The 25138-nt window shown below is 39.4% G+C and overlaps 1 protein-coding gene across 1 annotated transcript in view; it reads right to left on the bottom strand.

Moving 5' to 3' along the window:
- Nucleotides 1-23865, bottom strand: part of LOC133276360 (guanine nucleotide-binding protein G(t) subunit alpha-3-like) — a 48367-nt gene extending 24502 nt beyond the window's left edge. The window contains exon 1 of the mRNA XM_061467081.1: nucleotides 23613-23865. The gene's annotated coding sequence lies outside the window, so the exon portion shown is untranslated. The remainder of the gene's footprint in view (nucleotides 1-23612) is intronic.
- Nucleotides 23866-25138: the final 1273 nt, after the last annotated feature.

The raw sequence follows: 25138 nt of genomic DNA, 5'->3' as shown, positions 1-25138 counted from the left end.
CTCAGTCAGCAGAGCAGGATGCCCTGTTTTCAGCCTCTTTGCACTGCTTTGCCAGAAAGGAGTAACCAGTGCTTGTTAACAGCTGAATTTTTGCATATACATTTACAATGCAAGAAAATGCTGTTTTGTTAAGCCTATATTCCTACTTTGTTTATTCTTTAAAATAGGTCATAATAAAAAAAATATGCAACAACAGTGACAACTGGTTTGTTTAAAAAATGGAAATAAGCAGCTTTAGAAGTGTGGTATCAATGCCAGGTGTCTCTTTATCAGAACCATAGACAAGTCAGTGTTCCTATGGATGTCAGTGGGTTTGAAAAGTACGTCTGAGCAGCTCTGAACACTAACAGCATTTACAAATTTACTGATACAGACACAAATCATGACGAGGAGCATCATCTCCAGATTAAAGGCCTAATTCACTACTGATTTTTTTTTCCAGGCATATACTAGTATAACTCTATTGGTTTGCATTTAATTTTTACAGTATTGAACTGAAACAGTGTAATGGTAAGTTAGGTCCTATTCAGCTCTACCAGAAGAAAATTAGAGTAAATAAATCAATTCTTCCTAGATGGAAAGCAATGGAAAATCAGGAGCGAATCCCATAACAAATTTCCTGACATTATCTGTTGCTATTAAGACTACATACAGGAATTTGCTTTAAATGTGTAGGGGTCTGATACAAGCAGGCTGTAAACAGAATGTGTATAGAAATAGAGATAAAACCAATTATTTAATCAACATGCAATATCTATGACATCTTATACATTTGATTTGCTCACTTCTGCCTTCAAATTCTTAACTAAAGAGTTTATGGAAAAAGCATAGCAACCTGCTTCTATTTCTCTGGAGACTGAACAGGATTCTGTTTTGCTTTGGACATCATCATCATCATCACCCCTAACTATATTTTGATTGAGGAAATTTCTGCTTATGATTAAGCCAGAAGTGGTAGGCACTGCCTTGCAGGATTCAGCTGAATCTAAATTGTTTTGTGATACCTTTTCTCCACCTCTTCTAGGTGCAATACAAGTGAAAGGCAGGTCTCTCCCTGCCTCTCTTCTGTTGCATCATCCATGTGTATTTGAGATGGAAATCTTTGAAAGAGAATAAGTCTGGAAAATGCTTCTCTGAAATGCAATCGTGCTGTAGAGAGGATTAGTTTTACGCTGCTGGAGTTGTTTCTAGTGATGCACTCAAGGTGGCGCTGATAATGTAGAGTGTGCACTGAAGGCATTCTGTACTTCAGTTCTAAGAGACTTTCTGACAGGCTGTTTCCAGTGGTCTGTTCAGAAGTCACGGATTTGGGATCCTGGATTCCAACTACAAATTTTTATTTTGGAACTTGAAAGTGTACTGGTCTGGGGTATTTTTTTGGCAAATTACATAGATTGTTCTGTTAATAGAGTCTTCCGATTAATTTAGGTTTTCCGCTTCAGTTTCTTCTGAAAGTACTGCGCTCTTCCCCATCAGAGGGATAGCTTAGGAAATTCACACCTTCTGAGTTTTTTTCCCTTATTTTCTTTCTAGACCTTTGCATTTACAAACTAATCAGACTGGAGTCTATTAATCTTCTCCGTGTTTCATCGTAAGTAATGTTTTCCTCTTTCCCTGATAAAATCTGGAGGAATGACATTGATGAAAATGGAGGAAGTTTTAGTAAGAATAGAATTCTCTAAATTTAGGAACTTTCAATTCAATTCCTTCAGTAAGCTCCTAAATAAAGGAAGTGTGAAATATCTTCAATACAATGACTGTTAAAACCAAAGGAAACCCTTCAGCTTTATCAGTTGGCTATTGAATTTCTTCCAATACACAGGAAGAAACAAAACTTCTTGGAATTACTCTGTTGGGCATTGGCAACATTTTAGTGGGGAAAGTTTCCCTTGCACCCTGAACATTGACAAGCCCATCTAGACTTCTGTAACTACTGATGTGCAGAGATAACTACTGAATGGCAAATATCCTAAACACATAACAAAGCAGGTACAGAGACCTCTTATAGGCTCCCAGTCAGCACTGGTATTAGCTTGGATCCATGGCAAGTTGCATTAACATGGGACAGAGACAGAGCTTTTGAAATCTGTTAAGATTCAAGGTTTATGACCTCTGGCACTCAGCCACAATCATGGGGCTGAAATGTTTGTGAATCTGAGGTAGTACCTTCACATAGGCCTATGTTTCACTATGCGATGTTTACTGTTTGGATTGCCATCTGCCTCATACAGTGTAAACCTACCAATATTGTTTGACTGCTAGAAGTCATATACCAGATGGATGTTAATCCTTCTGTGAGTTTTTCATGTCTTAAACTTGCAAGTATGTAAGACGGATCTGGAAGAAGCTGGTAGGGTTGACTTCAGAATTTGCCAGCTAGCCTAGCAGTGAAGTATAATAGGTGGAGAATCTTTGGGTAGTAGATTGGCAATGGAAGGCTTCTCAGCCTATCATCTCCTCTTGCCGCTCTGATGATCTTCCAAGATATTGTGACTCTGTCACAAAACTGAAACTGTTGAAGCTTGAATGTGACTTGAAACCCAGAAAAGAATGTCTACATAAGTATGTATCTCCTCTCAAGAATCATATCTGGACATCTCAAGCCAAAAAGAAAACGTATGAATCTCAACACCAACTGTACTACTGCACCGAGATATCTGACATAGACCAAGAAAACGTGACAATCATCAAACTGGTGTTATCAGCCAGCTTCATACTACTGTAAACGTAAATGTTTATAGAAATGACAATAGGAGACTGAATTACTTCTGGTTTCATAATTCTGACTCCATCATAGAAGCAGATGTTCCAGCATTTCGGGTGAGAGGTTCTCCAGGTTCTCTGTTCTGAGGTTGCCTGTAGTACCTTTCTGCCAGTGCACATATATGACATTCTCAACCTTTTTGACTCAAGGGTAGTCAGAGCTTGAGCTTCTACCATTTGCTTCTGAGGAATACAGACACTTCTTTGGCATACTACCTTTAAGAATTTGGCCACAAGATCCAGTGGAGAGATGAGTGTTTAGATCTTATTATGCTACTACCCTCTGTTGAGTTATCTTACATGTATAAGAGATAAGGTGACATAACCAGAAAATCTTCTCTGGACTGTCTGTCCCCTCTGCAGGGGAATACATTGAAATTCATGGTTATAGATCAAGTTCACGGGTTGGTTCTCTGTGTTCTGTTCTGGATGAGCATGTCTATTTGTGAATGTGCACAATTAAAAAGTGGGGTTTGTTGAGTTTATTGGCAGAGAAGGTTGATATGTTATGGATAGACATCCTTTTATACTTCAGATACCTGTGCTGGAGGAGTCAAAACAGAATACACTGACATGAAAGCCAGGTGATACCTGAGATATCATTCACCAGCAAGGATGTCTCATCTTTTCCTAATCCCTCTTTCTCCAGACACACAGGTAAGTGGCCTTTTGCTGAAATTATTTTATATTAAAATAAAGAGGTTCCTTAAGAAAGAGGCATTGCAGAATTTATGTCAAACTCCTTAAAGCCTTAGAAGCTCATAGACCAGTTTCTTAACTTAAAGTTATGGTAAAATGGGTTGAGATTTCTCTAATAAATTAATAGAACAATTCATGTTGAAAGGGATCTCCAGAGGTCTCCAGTCCAAACCTCAGCTCAGAGCAGAGGCTAGTTCAAAGAGAAAGGTTCTCAGGGCTTTGCCTTGTTAAATTATGAAGTATCCAAACACAAAAATTTCCTAGCCTCTCAGGTAGTCTGTTCCAGCACTTAAACGCTCAGTGTGGAGAATTTCTCTGGCTGAAATCTCCTTTGCTGGAGCACATGCCTGTTGCCTCTTCTCTCAGGAGGGTTTGGCTCTGTCAACTCCTATTTTTCTTAATGGAAGACTACAGTTAGATCCCCTCCTTAGCTAGGCTGAGCAAACCCAGCACCATATTTCCCATATGATTCAGCCTTCAAATCTTCTTCATTGATACATTACCATCTGTTGGTTCTTTTTTTTTTATTAGTGGTCAAAAGCCTAGAAATATTTCTGTGGATGTGCTCTCAAGAGCTCAGTGGAGGCATTCGCTTGACATGATGGCTGTATTCTTAAGGCAGCCTAGTATGTGGCTGGCCTTGTGTGAAGACATTTTGCTATTCATACTCAACTTACTGTCCACAATTCAGATCCTTTTCTGCAAAGCCACTTTTCTCTCTAGGCAGCTCCCAGCCCATACTGTTTCATGGAGTTACTTGTTCCTGATGCATGAGTTTGCATTTGCCCTTGAGCTTCTTGAGGTTCAGGTTGGCCCATTCCTCTAGCTTACCAAGATCACTGTGAAAGACTGCCCTGCCCTGTAGCTTACCAATCATTAATAAGCACTGTTCAAAGTTAATTGTAAAAAAATGAATCAAGAGCAGTATGCAAGCAGACTTGATATTCTGTGTTTGGGCAATAGCAGTATTTGCTACTGGAAAAAGTTAAGTTGCTTTAGGCTTTCCAAGCACTGTTGAAAGCATATCCTCATTTAAAGACATGGATTTAACTCAGAGCACCTCAACTATGTGACCTAGTAATTCCTTACTATTATTCCTCTTATGCACCCATTGTGAAGACTTTTCTGAATGCACTGCATGTTTCCATAGTGATTTAAATATTATGTTATATGAAATGTAAGCTTCTTGTAGTTCTGGTGCCTGTAATCATCTGTGTTTACTTCAAATCCCATTTACTGATGAACCCTGCTGTTTATCCTCATGATTTTTCAGAAATGAAAATAACTCCAACATAGCTGGTTCAGAAAGGTCACATAACTGAACTTAGTGTTCTAGATATTGCCCTGGATGCTTGTGTGGTGAACTCTCATCTGTATTTTCCATGCTATGGAAAAAAAGCCATATTAAAGTAAGAATAACTAGTATGCTGATAACTGGTAAGAAAAAAAAATGTGGTTAGTATCAGCTGAGACACTTCTATGCCTGTTTATCAATACTTTACATTTTTCTGCTTTTTTGATAGTACCACCACATTTTGACAGAAGAAGAGTGTTTTGCAGATTTAATATCTGTATTCTTGTGAAAAATCTGTATGATTGTGGGGTCTTCATCTCTGTGTCTTCCTTTACGAGTAGTATTATTCCTAAACATCAAGTTCCTGAAACTGAAAACAAAAAAATGCATTCAAGTTTTTCATGGGGAAGAAAATACTGTTTCTATGACAAACATTCAAAAGCAAAGAATACACTGATAGCTTTTTTCCTTTTTTTTTTCCGAAATAATGAAAAAATATAAAATTTGGATTCTTTTTATTTGCTTTTCTCCTTCCTAATCTTTCTGTTTCCTTTTTCTTCACTGGATATAAACAAGTGAGTGAAATCTAAGATTTTTAGGGTGTGTCTCCCCTCCTCCGTTTGTCATCTCCTCTCAGGAAACATTGCTAGATAGTAGAAATAAAAAGGAACTCTTGTCTTTTAGCTCTATAGTAGTATCTCTGTGATGATACTGTAACATTTGCAAAGCCATGTAGTTATATAAGAGAAAAGGTATGGTGTAGTCATTAATTTCTCCTGCTAACAGAGGTTAAAAGGAAATAGAAGGGAAGAAACAATGCTACGAATGTCAAGAGGGAATATTTTAAAAATAATAAAGAGTTGTTACATTTTTAATCCTGTCAAACAGATTTTTTTTCCCCTTAAAAATACTGACATATGCAATAATTTGTTTCCCTTTTTGTGAAAATCTTAGACCTGCTATGAGATATGTGAACTGTCCTAACTTGAGTACACTCATTATCCTTGGTTCTATAATTACAACACATGCTGATGCAATGGAATATGTGACACTCAGCTTTGGGTGGGGGCTTGCTGGCTGAGTATAGGTCCAGATAAGACTCACATAATTCTGGCAAGTTTACCAGTACTGCAGCTGAACACAGGCTGTGTTCTCAGTGATCCTGTGCCAATGTTGTGACAGTAGATGTGTGGCTGAGCTACTATGTTCAGATTAAGAACTGGTCACTCCAAAAGTCTGAAATTTACCAGTGAAAAAAGCAACATCTAGTGCAAAACTATAGAAGAAGCCCAAACCCCTGAGTCTCTCCTGAACCAACACTGACTCCATGTTTATGGGACATCTGTAATATATATATGAACTGCACTGAGCACTGCTGGTTTCCACTGATTTCTCACATGCAGACAGCAAATATATCAGGGTCTGACCTTTCCACAAAGATTAAAAAATGCTCTCTCTGCCGTTGTGGGTTTAAATTTTCTTTTAGTTTGTTGCTCATTAAAGAACAGTCAGAATGCAGTGCACTGTAATGAGTAAATGTTTTGAGGTCTTTGAACTGATTTGCATCTGTTTCTCATTGAAGTGCCTGACATTCTCTCCTGTTGACTCCTGCAAAAGGTGCATCGTGTGGGTTTTTTTTTTTGAGGGGGGAGGAAAGAAAAAGGATATCTTAGCAAGAAAATGAGCGATACCTGCTATCTCTGCTAAAAGGATTTAGCTTCTAGTACAAGGAGAACAGTCAACGTAGTACATAAAAAAAAAGCTTAAAAAAAAAGCTTAAAACAATGGGGAAATATTTTGTCAACATCCTATTTCCAATTCCCAGTAGACCCATGCATTTATAGTTGCTGAGTCCCATAGAGCCTTGCAAAGCCAGAAATGAACATAGAGTAAAAGCAAACACAATTCTAATTTGACTTGTAGAACTCCTTGAATAACAAGTATTTTAAACATTCATTTTGGTCTGAAACTAAAATGCAGGGAAAAATATGTGAAGGACAAAAAGATGTTTTTCCCAGCAGACCAACTTTCCTCCCCTTTTATCTGGCAGACTTGTTCCAGCTAAGCCAGCATGGGAATATGAGCAACTCTGAAGAGTAGCACAGCTGTGCAGTGGCTGGGTAAAATCTGATTTCTGAATGCTGAAGAGGGTGTAAGTAGGTAGCTTCAGAGCTTGGAGCGATTTCCAAGTGGAGTGTGTCCACAAAATTTATTTTCCATAAGAGCTGTTGCTGTATTGTAATAATCCCTATAGAAAAGACTGTAGAAGAGATTGTTGCGCTGCTGAGATAATACACCATATCTAAAGAAAGCTTCTAAAGGAAGCTGGCTAACATCTGCTGCATGATATTTCTTCTTTCATTCACACTCCAGGCCATAATAATAACTAAACACAATCCTTATTTTGGTAGGTTTTTAAATAGGATGGTGGGGCTAGTTTTTTAGTGATATGTTTCACTGTAACTCTGTTATACCTGGTTAATTACAATAATCACAGAATCATAAAATCAAAGAATATTTAGTGTTGGAAAGGACCTTAAGATCATCAAATTCCACCCCCCCTGCCTTGCACAGGGACTCCTCACACTAAACCATGTCACCTAAGGCTCTGTCCAACCTGGCCTTTAACACCGACAGGGATGGAACATTCACATCTCCCTTGGGCAACCCATTCCAGTGTCTCACCACCCTCACAGTAGAGAACTTCTTTCTTATATCCAATCTAAGCTTCCCCTGTTTAAGTTTTAACCCGTTACCCCTTGTCCTTTCACTACAGTCCCTAATAAAAAGTCCCTCCTCAGCATCCTTATAAGCCCCCTTCAGATACTGAAGGGCTGCTATGAGGTCTCCACACAGCCTTCTGTTCTCCAGGCTCAACAGCCCCAACTTTCTCAGCCTGTCTTCATACAGGAGGTGCTCCAGTCCCCTGATCATCCTCGTGGCCCTTTTCTGGACTTGTTCCAACAGTTCCATGTCCTTTTTATGTTGAGGACACCAGAACTGCACACAATACTCAGAGTGAGGTCTCACGAGAGCGGAGTAGAGGGGCAGGATCACCTCCTTCGACCTGCTGGTCATGCTCCTTTTGATGCAGCCCAGGATACAGTTGGCTTTCTGGTTTGTGAGCCCACACTGAAGCCAGCTCATGTTCATTTTCTCATCAACCAACACCCCCAAGTCTTTGTCCCCAGGGCTGCTCTGAATCTTTTCTCTACCCAACCTGTAGCTGTGCCTGGGATTGCTCCCACCCAGCTGTAGGACCTTGCACTTGGCATGGTTAAACTTCATGAGGTTGGCATCAGCCCACCTCACAAGTGTGTCAAGGTCCCTCTGGATGGCATTCCTTCCCTTCAGCGTATCAACCGAACCACGCAGCTTGGTGTCATCGGCAAACTTGCTGAGGGCACACTCAATCCCACTGTCCATGTCAGTGACAAAGATATTGAACAAGACCGGTCCCAACACCAATCCCTGAGGGACACCACTCGTTACTGGTCTCCAGTCGGACATTGAGCCATTGACCACAACTCTTTGTGTGCGGCCATCCAGACAGTTCTTTATCCACCGAGTGGTCCATCCATCAAATTGATGTCTCTCCAATTTGGAGACAAGGATGTCGTGTGGGACAGTGTCAAACGCTTTGCACAAGTCCAGGTAGATGACATCAACTGCTCTACCCCTGTCCATCAGTTCTGTAGCCCCATCATAGAAGGCCACCAAATTGGTGAGGCAGGACTTCCCCTTAGTGAAGCCATGCTGGCTGTCACCAAGCACCTTGTTGATTTTCATGTGCCTCAGCATGCCTTCCAGGAGAATCTGCTCCAAGATTTTGCAAGACACAGAGGTGAGACTGACTGGTCTGTAGTTCCCTGGGTCTTCTACTTTCCCCTTCTTGAAATGGGGCTTATATTTCCCTTTTTCCAGTTGTTGGGAACTTCACCTGACTGCCATGATTTTTCAAATATGATGGATTTGAACAAAGCTTGGCAGTAAAAAATGTCAAGGCAAAAGAGAACTTTCCTTGAGAAATATGTCTATGATTGTCCTGGGTTCAGCAGTAGCAGTCATTTTTCTCCTTCTTGGTAGCTGGTGCAGTGATGTGTTTTGACTTTCGGCCTGGGAACAGAGCTGATAACACTGATGTTTTGGTTTGGCCAAGGACTTTGTGAGCCTCATGCTCTGCCAGGGAGGAGGGGGAGCCGGGAGGAAGCAGAGACAGGACACCTGACCCAATCTAGCCAAAGAGGTATTCCATACCACAGCACATCATGCCCAGGATGTAATTGAGAGTTACCCGGAAGGGCTGGTAGACTGTGTGGTTGGAGGAGGTATTGGTGGGTGCTTGGTGAGGCTGGGGGGGGGGGGGGGGGGGCGAGTTATTGGTCAGCAGGTGGTGAGGTGTTGTATTCTCTTCCCTTGTTATTTCCTTTATCATTATTATTGTTGGTGGTAGCAGCAGTGATTTGTGTTATACTTTAGTTACTAAACCGTCCTTATCTCAACCCATGGGAGTTGCATTCTTTTCGATTCTCCTCTCCATCCCTCTGGGAGTAGGGGGAGGGAAAGAAGAGGGGGGGAAGTGAATGAATGAGCTGTCTGGCTGGGTTTAAACCACGACAATGATACTGACATTAATCTGGGAGAAATTTGTCTTCTGCTCAATATAACTTCTGGAAGGCAAGCTATTTTTCCAGAGGAGCAAAATAGTCTTTCATTATATTTGTGTCTTGTAATTTTTTTAGCTTCTGATTGAGGTAATTATTTTAGCTTCTGATTGAGCCTTATACATTGTCTTCTTCTGCTGTTAGATCTGCTTAATATTCAAATGTCTTCAACCAAGTTACCTAAGAGCTTTCAGGCTTGATGGTATCCTGAAATACTGTGAGATAGCATCATGACGTGTCTAACCCTGATTCATGCAGCATGTGGGGAAGATACTGGATTTTCACTCTTCTGGGATTGTATGAATTAACGATTTTTTTAGGATTCTTCCATGCTGCTTATAGTGTTCTGATTAATACAACTCTAGCTGACACTTCCATTAGAAAAATATACATTGTCCTTGCAAGAATTCAAGGGAAAATTGAAATTCTCTCATTCTTCTCAGCTCCCATACTACATAAAGAGGAACTGAAAAGATGAGCATTTCTTCCTGAACTAAGTTAGCCTCCACCCCCAAGATGTTCTGTTCTTAGAAAGGGAAGGAAAACCAAAAAAAAATGTTTTTACTACTCCTGAATGCAGTGAGCATAGATCAGGCTCCCTGGGTATTTTGGAAAATGGAAATTATCTCATTCTTCTCAGCTCCCATTCTCTATAAAGAGGAACTTAGAAGCTGAGCATTTCTTCCTGAGCTAGGCTGACCCCCACCCCAAAAGTGTTCTGTTCTTAGAAAGGGAAGGAAAACCAAAAACAAAGTGTTTTTACTACTCCTGAATGCAGTGACCATAGATCAGACTCCCTGGGTATTTGGGAGAGGAGATCCTAAGCACATATGTTAAGAACTCCGCCCACATACAATAAGTTGATGGGAAAAAAAGTAAACCTCTGAAACTTCAGATCTCATAAGAAATGAAGTCAGGACTTAGGTGCAAAGGAAATGGAAGAGCCTACAAGACTAGCCAGACATTTTCTGAATGCCAAGAGTGTCAAGTATTGTTCTATAACAGATCACAGCTGGGAGTGTGTCTCCATCTTCGAAGGTGTTTAACTTCAACTCCTAAAAAGAAGCATGAACCTCATTTGGTAACTATAGAACAGCATGTTGAGATGGGGAACTCCTCTGTACCTTCAGCACATTATTTTATGCCTTTAAGAGTGTTGTGTTTGTTCTTCAAAACCACATGATAATTTCCAGAATTAAATATCCTTCCAGTTTTAGTCTCAAAGCTGTAACATTGTGTAGTATTACTTTCTAGTCTCCTGAGGTCTTGTTCTCTCGGCATCTACAGATGATTTGTTTCTTCTCTTTCCAGCATTTGTCATGTCTTAAGGTTGCCTTTATCTTAGTCTGCCACTAAGTGAAGCGCAGAACAGTTTTTTAAACAGTGACTGAATTTTCCCATTTGCTAATTGAGTATTTTTCTCGTTATTGATTTTGCAAGGCAGGGCTGTAGCTATTTGAGATACTCTGTGAGATATCTTGAGTTATCCCACATTATAGTGTCCTGTGTCAAAAATGATTTGTTTGTTCTGGTAATTGATTTTGTTGTTTTATATTTATAATTAAACCTCCTGTGGCAGTACATTTGTGAGGTTCAGGGTGAGATTTCCTCCAGAAGTCACTGTAGTGCCCATCCCTTATTTGTAAACGTTGTGTAACCGGCAAGCTGTGTTACTGATATATCACACAACTCTGTCAGGCTCTTCTTTATTTATCTGTGTGCCCTCTGCTGCTCCAGAGTCCCCCTGATGGAAAGTCGTGTCTGGGTTGAAGTGTTGGCTGGATGCCATCACTCCATGTGATTCCAGCTGCGTGGAGCAGGGCTCACATACCTGACATGGTCCTGCTGGCTGAGCAGTCAGCCCTCATGCTTCAGAGTAGTACTCTGCTGAAGTCTTACATTTCATTTGTGCTTGCTCAGTTTTTAAGTTCCTCTGAACCACAGACACTGCACGGCTGGACTCCAGCATCTGTGATCAAACTCCTTATATATATATATATATATATACACACATAATTTGTTCTGATTTCCATTTCATATTTAAACCCTTGAGGCTTAGCAATGCAGGCTACTTTTCCAGATGACCAGCTCTCCTGAATTACCTCGTGGCATGTGACAGAAAGAAAAAGGTGTTCTAACTCAATATTTGCTCCCTAACCTCAGTTATCTGTTGAATTTATAGGCAGCATCTGTGTTAGTAAATTCAAGAATGCCTGGCAATTATCCTGGAATTGGATTGTCTGTGCTTAGGACAGTCCTGGTAAAGAATCTGGTGTGTTTATGACATGGCTTGCCAAAGGATACTGGCACAGCTAAAGACAGATTACTTACAACCTGTTTGGTTTGAAGGCTGTGAAAGTTTATTCACAGACTTGAGGCAGACTGTGGTAATTGGTCTCGGTTACTGTAGGTATAAGCCATACATTCTGAAGCTGACATGATGTAAAGGACAAAGTCAAGCTGTCCCATGATAAGACTTTCTGGGTCTTCTGGGAAATGCTCTGACCACACCACCCAAGTCTTGGAAGACAGACACAGGGACTGTGAGAATGAAGACCTTGGGCCCCCTGTAGGAGAGGATCTGGTTTGAGACCGTCTTAAGAGCCTGAATGTACCCAAGTGCATGGGACCTGATGAAATCCATCTGCGGGTCCTGAAGGAGCTGGTGAATGAAGTTGCTAAGCCACTATCCATCATATTTGAAAAATCACAGCAGTCAGGTGAAGTTCCCAAAGACTGGAAAAAGTGTTGCCCAAGGAAGTTGTGAACGTTCCATCCCTGGCAGTGTTCAAGGCCGGGTTGGACGAAGCCTTGGGTGGTATGGTTTACCATGAGGTGTCCCTGCCCATGGCAGGTGGTTGGAACTAGATGATCTTAAGGTCCTTTCCAACCCTCAGTATTCTGTGATTGATTCTATTATTTGTCTTGTGGCTTCATTAATACCTTCAACTGTTAGAGGAAATCAATCAACGGCAGACAAGCACTTTCAAGAATGCACTTCTTTTCAGATGGCTGCAGCACCCTACTTATTGTACAGCACAATCTATGCTGATTTGTGTGCATGAAGCTGCCAGTGTCTGTGTCCCATAGGAACACAGAGACTATTGAATAAAGCAATCCTTTCAGTGCTGTCCAGGTACCTTGCAGCTCCCTTACACTCCTACTGCAACCCTAAGCACTATTAAGTGAGAAGCAGAGCATCCTATTTTCCAATTTGACCACCAGTTTATTTCACTATATTTTTCTCTGATTTTTGGGGAATACTCAAGTTTAACATCTGGAAAAGTGCTGCCTTCAGAAGTGAGCAAGCAGTGACAAGGTCCCTGCTACTCTGTTGAAATTATTAGTCTGCCTCTGGTCTGTGATTGCATCAGAATCAACAACTAGCATTTTCTGGTCAAGGTGCTGATCAGCAATCAGCTGATCACGGCCGACATCCTCCCTGTATCATCCTCTTGGAACATACAATCCTATATGGAAAGGGTAAAACTGTGAAAATGTCTTGACACTTCCACATCCTATAGAGAGTTTCTGGGAAAAGAACACTAAGGGAAAAGAGATGATAAATAGTTGTGAAGACACCTACAGTGTGGCCAATACTGTCCTTTCCCTTTTTTTTTTTTTTTGGTATGAGAATTGTTACAGTGCTCAAAGCTAAAAATGTCATGAGTTCTATGAGAACTGCAAGAGTAGGAGGAAGGGATGTAACTTCTCATTTGTCCTAAGAAGGGCAGCAAAGTGATGAATGGTCTGCAGCACAAGTGTGATGAGGAATGGCTGAGGGACATGAGGGTCTAAAACTACCTGAAAGGAGGTTGTAGTGAGGGGGGGATTGGTCTCTTCTCCCAAGTAACAAGTGATAGGACAAGAGAAACTGGCCTCCAGCTGCACCAGGGAAGGTTTAGGTTGAGTATCGGGAAAAATTTCTTCACTGCAAGGGTTGTCAAGCACTGGAACAGACTGCCCAAGGAAGTCACTGGTTGAGTCACTACCTCTGGGGGTGTTTAAAAGACATGTAGATGTGGCACTTAAGGACTTGTTTCAGTGGTGGATTGTACAGTGCTGGGTTAATGGTTGAACTCAAACCATGGTTGATCTTAAAAGTATTTTCCAACATAAATGATTGTATGGTTCTATGATTTTGAAAGATTCCCCAAAGACATACCCAAAGACAGAAAAGACAATTTCCCTGACATTTGTGTACTTTGGGAAATGCTCATCATGTTCTCCAGGGGCATTTATAATTATGTGACACTATGTGAAAAAGAACTAAAAGTTCCCTTTACTTTATCACTATTTGATAGCCCAAGATGCCATTCTGAGCATCCTGTTTGCACAAGTTTGTATCTATGAAAGCAAAACAATGTTCTTTTCAGAGTGCACATTTGCCTACAGGCAACAAAAATAAATATGATTATATACAAGTAATAATTTATTGTTCACTTTTATGTTGTGTATTCTTTATTGATAATTGAATAGAATCATTAAAGTTTAGTCAAACTACAATCTGTTACTGCTGTTACAATGTTGATACGTATTTGTTGACATTAGTTGCAACTGCCTGCTGATGCCTACAAGGTATAGGTGTATATCTGGACTAGTCACCTTCTGTCTTTTTTATTGACAATGAAAAATAATAAGCATTTCCAGACTTCAGTTTCCTCTCACACTTGCAGTATATAGTATATAGGTCTTATCTTTTGCTGTTAAAAATGTTCAGCAAGAATGCTAAAATCTTTTTCATCTCCATCTGAAGTGCTCTCACTTTTATTCTCACAAAAGTTCTTCCAAGCATGGTTCTCGTTAGAAGTACATAACTTTACTCATAACTGTCATGCATTTTTTCATTGCTCCAAATTCAGCAATTCTCCAGGGAGAATTTGAACCATGTTCTTCTCCCATGCATGTATCTGGTGACAGATTTCTTTCTTAACTACAGAATCTAAGGATGAACTGTTTTTCTCAGTCATTGGACTAATCACAATGTCATCACTATCCAGAGAGTCTCCAAGTTCAGTTTCTCATTTTAGGAAAACACTGTGTAAAGACCCCTTCTAGACTTCAGTGCATGAACATGTTTGACTTGTTACTGGAGTTTATTTGCAGAGGTTAGTGGCAATAACTTTGGAGAAATCCTGAGAGACTCCAAGACCTGCTGAGCGAAAAGTCCATGTAGATCTCCTGAGTGGCTCCAAAAACATTTGGAAAACTGACAGAAATTTGGAAAATGGCCAAAACTAGTGATAATTTCCAACACACTGGAATAGGAGTGACAAGATGAAACAATTCTGCTGGTAGAAACACTTATTTCATTGGTATAGTCCAGTGGTTTATGAACACAAAATGAAGAAATAGTGATCAAGAACAACGGGAGACAGTGTCTTTGTGATGAGATCAACATGCATCTTTGTGTTGATAAGAGCTCTTGGGGGGGGAGGGGGGGGAGGGAGGGGGTAGGATGTTTGGGTTTTTTTTCCTGTTCTGCATGCAATATACCACATTTCATTTTACTTTACCAGGTTAATTGTATAGTCTAAACATCCATCTAAGTCTCACTTTTGAAAGAACATTTTAATGTCAGAGGTTAAATCTAATTAATAGCTAAGAATGAAATCCATCTCTGGAGTAATTTCTGCATGCTTCACTGGCTGTAGTCTGAATATTAAAATATTTTTTCAGAACTCACAACGTTCAAAATGGAAAAAACTCAAACAAAGCTACCATAAATAATACAGAACTGTATTCTCGAGCAGAGGAAGAAACAGAAATGAACTTTACAGGCAAACAAAATAGGCTACTGTGTGACTGATTTCTACAGTGACTTAGAGTCTACTATAGAAAAACATTTTTCTACAGGCCAAGTTTTGAATTGTTTTTAGTCTGTGTGAGTTTAGATGGAAATCATATGGGAAAAAAAAATAAAAGCATAGTTCTAGGGGCAGGAAAGTTCTGAAAGCCTCAGTTCTGAATAAATAGTAAGGGAAAGAAGAAAGTGGATATATGCAGTCTTATGAATATGATGACTGTCTTAGAGTTGCAGATTTGTCATAACAGGCCTACCCAAAATGAATTGTAGCTGATAATATCTAAGTCAACATAATCAAGGAGAGTTTTTCCTGAAGGTAACTTTACACTGTTGAAATACAAGAGGAGTTTTACATGAGACTGCTCAGTTCCATTGTCTCCTTAGAGAAGCCTCTTAGAGCCAAGTACAGAAGCTCATTGGGAAACCAAAATTCTAGAAATAGCTTTCTTTCTCCTTGTTGCACATTTTCTCATTGAAAATGTCAGGGGCATTCTAGAGAAAAATGTTGTATGCATTCCCCTTCCCACTTTGCAAGTAAATACCATGTATACGTAATGGGCAACAAAACTTTACTATGCTCCAAGTTTTACAAGAAATACACAGCAAAATTGTTTTGATGTATTTATCTAATATCAAATGTGAAAATTATTTTCTTTATAATAGTTCTGACAGCTTGCATGCATTTTTCCACTATTAATTAATAGGTAATATATAAGGGACTTACGGTGTTTAACTAACAAAGCAAGGATAAGTTGTATTAAGCATTAGAGAAAACAATGAGGTTATGGAAATAAGTGGTCACAGGGGAAAAAAAGTCAGATTTCTTTTTAAATTTGGAAAATAGACCACTAAGCAAATGAAGTATGGAAGGGGTCATGGTAGCCTAAGAATAACAAATACGCATTTTGAGAAGAATGGAGATCAGATGCTCAAGTCAGTAAAAAAATGATCACCATAATTTATAACAAAGAATTTTTCTATCAGATCTTATGAAAGCCTTTTAAGTGTACTGGTGGTTAAACACTGGGGCAAGATTATGGAAATCCCTTTGTTTTATAGTAACAAATGGGATTATCTTCAATTAGGACTGTTATGGCACGCTAAATACAGCCATATTTAACCCAGGGAGAAAGAGTGGAACTGATTTTGATGACCCCTGTACTCCTGCATTTCATGACTTTTAGTGTCTTTAGAAGAACAAGGGGAAATCTGAAGATTTTGTTTCAACATCATGATTTCGCTCCTTATTCAAGTGACTCCTAGTGTGCCTTTACGCATATTTAGCTTGCTCAGTGACCTCTTTCCTCAAAGTCTTTTTGGCTACTTGCAAGCATGCTAACGATAGTTTCCATTTTCTTTCTGAATGTTACACTGAAATATACCACACGCCATAATGATGTATGCCAAACTAAAAACATAGCTCTTTACCGCCTTTAAAGAAAATTACAAGGATTTCAGAAACTTATTTTAGGTTGAGGGTTTTTCCTACAGCCTCCAATCATGTGGTCATGCATTGCTTTAAACAGGACTCCAGGGCTCAAAGGAGAGTTCAGGGTGAACAGAACAGTATCGAAGAAATAGAAAGATGTGTATGAAATTAATCCAGAACAGCAGAGGAGTGCCCAGTTACCTCAGTATGCAGTAGTCGATCTGATCCAGATTCAAAATGTAGACTCCAGACATCTGAATTAGCCACCTTAGTGTGTAGAAGGGCTTGCCTGGACCTGTGAGATGAGTCAGAGCTCTGAAGCTGGGCTTCAATTTTCATGGTACAATCAATGGTAGGAGGCCATCACCTCCGTGAGAGATGCTGAACTTTCCAAAGAGGTGCGCAGTGTGAAATCTAGCTTAGAATTTTCCACCAGAAGATGGTAACAAGGAGATCATAAAGTAAGATGGCTCTGTAAGCACTGTAAGGTTCAGTACTCAGTAGTGAATAGGCACTCAAGAATTTATATATATTTTTCTTTATATCTAGTACTTACCACCTAGTAAAAACAGCAGAAGAAGGATTTTTCCCCTTCCTTTTTGAAAGTTATGCTTGCCTTTTCAGGTCTGAATTGGGATGAGAGTTACATGGGAACTTCCATGGCTGCTCTGGTCAAGATAATTAAAAGACCTTATGGCATAAAATACAAATATCATTTAAACCTGACTGCATTCAGGTTTGTATCATGCTGGGGAGTGAATGTTAAAATTCTCTTACTCACCTCAAGCTTCTTAATTGCTGTTCAGGTTCACCAAAGTAGGTGAATCTGAATCTTATCCTATGTGTTTTTCACAAAAAGAGCAAATAAATTTGGGTGAGCCTTATTACCTATGAATGCAGCTTTACTTCAGAAATTCCCAGGCTGTTTTGCTTTTTAATTATGTCTCCAAGCTGCAAAACAGTTATTAAGGTAAGGAAATTGTTTAGCTGCTTTCTGCCTGCTTCCTTCTTTTGTTGAGCCTTTAATAAAAAATTGAAGGTTGATTGGGCTTAAACCTCCTTGTATTTATGGCATTGTATCCACTCTATTGTTCCTGTTCTTCCTTCCATCCCATCTCCAATTGTTTCATTAACTGATGACAATTTCTAAGAGCTTGGAGAGAGTTTTGCATGAGTGGAGCTGTTCAAATGAGATTTCAGGGAAGTTTTATGTCTCGTGTTATGCAGAGAGTCAGAAAACATAATCACAGAATAGCACTAACTTTGTCAGTTTTGGGCTGGTTTTATTGCATTTCTGCTCAGCTCTAAACAGAAAATGACCTGATGCCCACTTGGTGCATTTAAGAGCTACGTATGGTAGCAGCAGGTCCAAAAGCAGCGTTAGTGATGTATGTCAAGATTCCTAGCAGCTCATGGAAAGTAGAAGCTGGTTTCTTATATTGATGGCAACTAACTAACCAGGAAAAACTATAAGCATTAAATACATGCTTTGCTTCCAAAAAAGCTTTCAGAAGTGCTGTTGAGAGTGCTTATGAAGCATATTGCTGTACATCTCATATATCCAGCCTCGCATGATCTCATGAATCAGAATTTTTTTGAAATTTTGAACTTTTTTAACAGAACTTTTGCCGTCTTGTTTCTTCTCAAGCATATACATGCAGTAGAAATGCACATACCATTTTGTTCTAATTTTTAATGTTTTCCTTCTTTTCCTGTATCTTTTCCTCAGCTTCTCTTCCTTCATTTCATGGCATTACCCAGGAAGTGGAGGGGTCCAAAGCTAAACCACCCCCACTGGAGAGGGGGCTTCCTGGAGCCCTGTACTGGTGCTGTGTCTGAAATGGGGACTTGGTGCTTATGAGCATCCAGGTAACACTGGATGAAAAAAAAGTAGAAAGTAGAAAAAGGGAGTAAGATGGAAAATGCGACAGTCCACCCTTTGAATCCTTCTGCCACTAATCCCTTTAAAATGTGTTTCTCTTATTATGAAGAAGGTACAGCAGGAAAGGTAGAAGAGTTTCAGCCTACAGTACCCTTCCATGTCTGACAGAGTATTAACCACCTACAGTTTATCTCCAAAACACAGCAGCACCATCTCATTTCTGTCTGGACTGTTAGTGGTGCCCATTTAAGTGATTTTAACACTGAAGTAACCAGCAAAAATATGTGATAAACAGAAAATTCTGAATCTTCTTCAAGTTCAGACTGATCCTATGGGTTGTCTGTGCCCAGCTGGACCAAATTCTAAAAGTGTAAGTCACATTACATGATGTGCTGGTCTTCTAGAAGCCCTACCTTCAATCCCAACAGAAAACTTTCCCCTTGCTCTTCTGCCAGATTATGCCGTTGAGTGTTTCAGGACAGTTAGGTTAAACTAATAATAGGGATTGAAAAGAGAGTGCTGTAGAACATGCCAGCTTTCTTTGTACATCACATATGTTCACAGGAGCTCAGAATAACAATCAAGCCCAATATTTTGGTGTAGTTTTTCAGGCAGCCAAAATAGGACTAAGCTGCCCTGCATCAAGTATTCCACTAGAGAGCTCCAATGCAGCAGCAGAATTTGGGATGCTACTGTCACCTTGGTTATGAGCTCTCCACATGCTCCTTAGTAGCTTGTTCAAGTGAACTCAGTATGGGGCCCTCCCAGTCAGGGACAGTGAAGAAGACAAAGGTTATATATGACAAAACTCTTAGCAAGATACACTGTGCAGGTCCTCCAAAGACCTTCCAGTTTTATGTTTGAATAACATGAAGAGCATCTATGCCCATACCTCAAGCCACAGGCCACCACCATACCCCGAGGCCCAAACTGATAAATGTGTTCCGTCTCTTTTCCTCTCCTCTGAAAAACCTTTTTATTCTCTCATTTTGCCTCTGAAGGTTTTGCTTAGACATGAATTTAGAAACAAAAACTTTTTTTTTGTTTTAAACCTGAAATCATTTTTTTTTTTTTTAAAAGGAAAAAACAAATACATCATTGTTAGAAAGTAAAAACACTGTTGAAATAAAACCACACACTTCACAGTAAGAAAGAGATGGGAAAGAAATTTCTGTATGCAGACTGAGAAGGCTGCTTTGAAATGCCCAAACCTAGTTGCTTCATTTGTTTGGAAAAATACTGGACCAGCCATACAAGCACATCTATATTGAATATATTTATAAAGAAAGTTTTCTGTTAGGGTCAGTTTTAGAACTAGTGTTCTAAGGAAGAGAAGAGCTATGTCCTGTAATGGAAACATGAAATTAAATGAAAAGCCTAAAGTTACTCTTAGATAGATAAGGGTAATGTAACCTAGGGGAGATTTCAGAGAAGGGCAGGTTACATTGTCCTTCACTTCATGCTATGCTGTATCTTCCCTTTTACATGTTATGCAAAGCATTTCATAGGAAGAGTTCTGGCATTAAACTTTGAATCACAAGATCCATCTTTCCTTATTGTATATTTTTCCTTAGGGTTTTCTCACAGTGACTTCCTGGACCCCGGTCTTACCTACTACAGTGGTTTGCCACTGTGCATATAGGCAACAGGGACAGGTCAAACCTTGGAGCTAACACTGACTTTTGCTAATCCAAGAAATAGACTGGGGTAAGAGTGGGGATTGTGGAGGTTTGCTGGAGCTTAGAAACTCCCACTACAAGGAGGGAAGAGGAAGCTGGCGGGAAAACGTGTGGAGCTGGGCTTGCTGATTCTGCTACCTCCCAGGGGAAAAAGAGGATGGTGCCTGGTGCCTGGGAGGAGCTCCTCTTCCTCCTTTCTGCAGCACTACACACCAGCCCACACACCATAGAAAAACAGACCATCTTTGTAAGGCTCTAGCATCATAAAACCAGGGTAGGAGAGAAGGAAAGCTGTTTTCTATTCTATATCTGCTTTCCAAAGTAACTGTCTATGACTAAATCAACCATCTATAGGAACGAGTTAATATTGCTTTGCTCCTCAACTGTGATTGCTAAGTCTTTCTGTTGGAGGGAGCAATATGTCAATCTAGTTTCTCAGAGCAGTGTTGACAGAAATGGCTGTGGGCAGCTACTCAAGCTATCACTGATACATCTTAAGCACAATCTATTTCTGGAAAGGCAAAGATCAGCATGACCCAATTTACCTTTCTTTAATTCAGTAACATGTTTATTGGTATTAGTCCAATCTGATGAGAGTTTCCTTTTGGGAAATTCATCATGTATTTCCATAAAAACTGCAAACCATTGTGCTGCTTCATTTGGAACATTTAGTACTGTGGAGTCCATGTCTAGAACCTGTTCCTGCTACACCTCTTTTCAACAACTGTCTCCCAAAATGCCAAGATACCTTTCTTCCTTGTTTGGATTCACAAGTGCTCTTCTTCTGGCCTTCAGGTTCAAGCTCAGGAGTTTGAGATTTGAGTGTATTATAAGAAAGGGCTCTAAGGGTTCACAGAGTTAACATATAAGGTTTATTGAAATTTGCTCATCAGCATAGGGACATGCCACTAACGGGAGTAGCTGTTACCCTGGAATGGTCAGAAGGTCCCTCTTTCCCTTTCCTAGTAGAAGTAGATAAATTTATGTCCTGTGTTGACAGCTCATTGCTGTCACTGAGATAACACACCACTGCACATTTTTTAAAACCAGAATGTACCTTTCCCCTGCTCTTTTAAAACTTAAATGGATTTTAGTAAGACTGGGTAATGTAGTCATGGCTATTGTCATAGGCACAGCTGGCATCCATAGGCACCCATTCATGGCTGGCATTCATCCAGGAATGCTTAGCAACCTCTTTTAATAGTACATTTCCTCATATTGAATACGCTTTACATACTGTGCCTTGGTTCTTGGAGGCTGTAAACAGGGTCAAGGGCTTCCACTTCTCAGCGATGATTTTCTGTTGCCTTTCTTGTTATCCTCTCAAACAGTGAATGCTGCTTCTGAAATTTTCTTGCATGTTCTGAACAACTGCTGGATATTGCTTTCTCGAAGGAAAGTGTATGGGGAATTCCCTGTAATGGACTGAATCTCTCTGGCTGCTCCTTCTCGTTAGGATTTTCTTGTTGACATAATGAATAACTTTAGGTATTTCCTGACATGCTTTGTGAAAGTAGTAATTTGAAATGCTGCTTGTCTGAAACCACCATTCAACTCTTTCACCTGAGCAGTGGCTGTGTTTATTAGTAGTGCAATTTCATGGTGGCATATTTAACCTCTTTTGAAAGAAGGCAAAGGGATTTTACTTAGACAAACACCATTTCTCTGGTGCTTTTAGTTTGAGTAAGTTCTATATTTTGTTACTTCATTTTTCATATAAATAAATTTCTTATTTTACATCTGTTTTATATTTCGTATAAAGAGTATAAAAATTACAAAAAAATATATCATTAACTATGCTGAAATGACATATATGTATGATTTTTAGTAACCTTTAATGTTCTAGTTGTATAGCAACTGGATATAAACTAGTAAAGGGTAATTAGTGTTTGTTCATCTTTGATTTATTTGAATAGATTTGTACTGTAAAAAACAGTGAAGTAATTTCTTCTTGTAGACCTTACATACTTTGTGTAAGAATCTCATTTCTTAGCAATCTGACTTTAGGAGCTTTTTTAAATAAACAATGTAGATGGGTGCTTGTCTACAAAACAATTTCAAAACTTTGATGTCAGGCAAAACCAGAGTCGTTATAATGTCTTCTTCTGAACAAATTGTTTAGGAACATTTTCATTTTGATGTATCATGTCACAATTCCTGAATTTAATCTTTTAATGCTTCCTAGGCTGAAGTTCTGAAACCTCCCTTACTGCAGTAACAGATACTGGAGGGTGTAAGGCTATGATTTTTATCCATCAATTTGCCAAGCTTAACTGAATGAATATTCATTGCTGTATCTGTGAAGTCAGGAAAGCAAATTCAGAAAAGATACATAAGGAAAACTTAGCAGTGCTTTCATAAATGTGAAAAATGGGACCCTGGTCCTGACCCCTGAATTACTGTTATAATGGTGTTATTCTACTGGCTCTAGGGAATTTATTCTAAATCTGCTCTGCATCAGTGTAGGATATCCTTCTGTGTAGTTAACTGTTATGGAACAAGAACATCAGTGGGGTTGTCAGGGGTCTGCGGTATCAAAGCTGCAAGAGCAACATAGGTTGTTTAATTAACCTTAACATGTCTACTTGTATGTAATGAACACAGTCATAGAATACTTGGTTGTTTCTATTTTCTCCCTCATGCTTTGAAACTGTAAGAGTGAATCCAAGAAATTTAATATCCTATAGGTGGGTACAAGAGGGTGTAAGCTTGGGTAGTAATTACTTTACTACAGCATGGTGAGCAGATAGTTTTTTGTAGAAAATTCTTGCTGTCACGTGGTCTCACGGATAGTGTTTCAGAGCAGCAGTTATTCTGGTATCCCTGCATTTCCCACAACTATAGCTCAGCAAAACTCAGGCATGTTAGTAGAGCACAGTTCCTTCCCCCCTGATTGCTCTGTGATTAGATTCTACTTCCTGCTTACTTAACTCAAAAATGTGATTATCCTTCAAGATGCAGGAAAGCTCAAATTTAGATACAGTTGGAAACAGCATGACTTTTTCTTCTTTTTCCCCCAGCAAAACAACAGGGACAAACTGTTTACCCAGATATTGGCACACTGCTCTGGACAGCACTACATGAAACGCAGCTGGCAGTTCCGTGCTGCTCCCAGAGGCACAGCTGGAGGCTTAACAATGACAACCTGATTCTACCAAGCATTAGAGAAAGCAAGCTGCTTTAATGGCCACAGCAGCCACCTATCATGTTTTCTTTAAAGGTAGTAAGAATAGTCCCATTTTGTGAACAGAATTTCAGTCCAGAGTTTCTTTGAAATAGTTCCTACTATATAATAAAGGCCACTTATGCAACTGCTGGATTACACATTTTGAAACCTCTCGATCACAGTAAGTTCATGTTACATTCTCTGCAGTTCCTCATGCAAATAGTTCTTACTGGCTATGAACTACCACAGCCAGTGGGCAATTCATGAGCAAATCACTGGGTCTGTGAACAGTCTTTGCTAATTGCAGAAAGTCACAGAAGAAGATTACCATGCTTGGGGAACTGAAAAAAAAAAAAAAGAGTTCTTTATCCTCACACATTGGGTATTAAATAATTCACTTAGGAAACTTTGATTTAGAGTACTTCAGTCCATGTAGTAGCACATAATCAACTCTGTCTTTTTCAATGCAAAGGGATCTTTCTGGCCATGTTCTGCTACCACAAACAATATCTAAAGGTAACTTTTGAGTAATCTATACATGTCACTTTGCAAAGCAAACAGTGTACTGGATTAATAATTTAAAGGAACTGTTCATAGCAGCTGATAATTTTCCCCTGTAACAGAATGCTGGGAAAATGCTGCTGTTATAGAATGAAATGCTCTCCAGTTACCTATCAAGTAGGTGAGCATCTGGGATTGCTTTCAGACTGCCTGGCTTGCTGGCTGCCTTGTTCTCAGCCCAACTTTTTCTTGCAGCACAATTTCTTCCACAGTATATTTGTCAGAAATTTACTATACATATGGTTGAATTATGCATATATTTAATCGTTAACTTCAATAATGAAAATGTCTTATAAGTTTGTACTTCTAAATATATGATTTTGCTCAGAAGTATTGCATACACACTCTTTAGAGTATCTTGTCAAACAAATCTCAGAATTCCGTATCATATATGCAGTTGTTGACAAACAATAATATACCAATTATATTTCTTTTTTGTTCTTGGAGAACATAAACCATAATTCACATCTGTTACATAAGAGATACACACACATATATATATAAGACTGCCATAAAATAATTAATAATAGAATGTAATAACCATTTTTCACATAAAAGGTCTCACATATCTTTTCTTATCCAAGACTGAAATGTCATTTATATGATTAAGTAACAAAGGTCATGTAAAAATAACAAGCAATATTCAAAGTGCACCTTATTGTTTGTCAGTTCCCCTATTTCTGATAAGTTTAGTTAAATATTAAAAAAGTTTCACTTGAAACTCTCCTTGCTAGATTATTTTTTCTGAAATGAGATAAAACACAGGGACAACTGTCGTGTTCTCTGTGCCACTGTAAGATTTAAAGCTACCTGTTTTTCCTTATGTAGCAATACATTTAATCAGTCAAAAAGATGGGGGTGCACCAGTGTCATGGCAAAGGGAAGGCGTTTGCAGATTTGCTTTCAATTCTGGTAGCAGCTGTTTGGTCTTTGGACCAAGAAAGAGGTCCTGGCTGAATCTGGTGAGCCTGAGGTGTGATTAGCCAACCAACGGACCCCTTTCTCATTGCAAGCTGCAGAATTTAATGTGATTACTCTTGAAGTCAGCAGAGTAATTTGGGCTTCACTAGAACATATTTGGTTTTCACTAAAATTCCAGTATCTGAAGGGGGCCTATAGGGATGCTGGAGAGGGACTCTTCATTAGAGACTGTAGTGACAGGACAAGGGGTAATGGGTTAAAACTTAAACAGGGG

Source organism: Pezoporus flaviventris, unplaced genomic scaffold (genome assembly GCF_033815535.1).
Source record: "Pezoporus flaviventris isolate CSIRO_AGI_PZ_B2104156 unplaced genomic scaffold, CSIRO_AGI_Pfla_v1 ptg000045l, whole genome shotgun sequence".
Taxonomy (NCBI): domain Eukaryota; kingdom Metazoa; phylum Chordata; class Aves; order Psittaciformes; family Psittacidae; genus Pezoporus; species Pezoporus flaviventris.
This window is presented reverse-complemented; position numbering and strand designations above follow the sequence as displayed.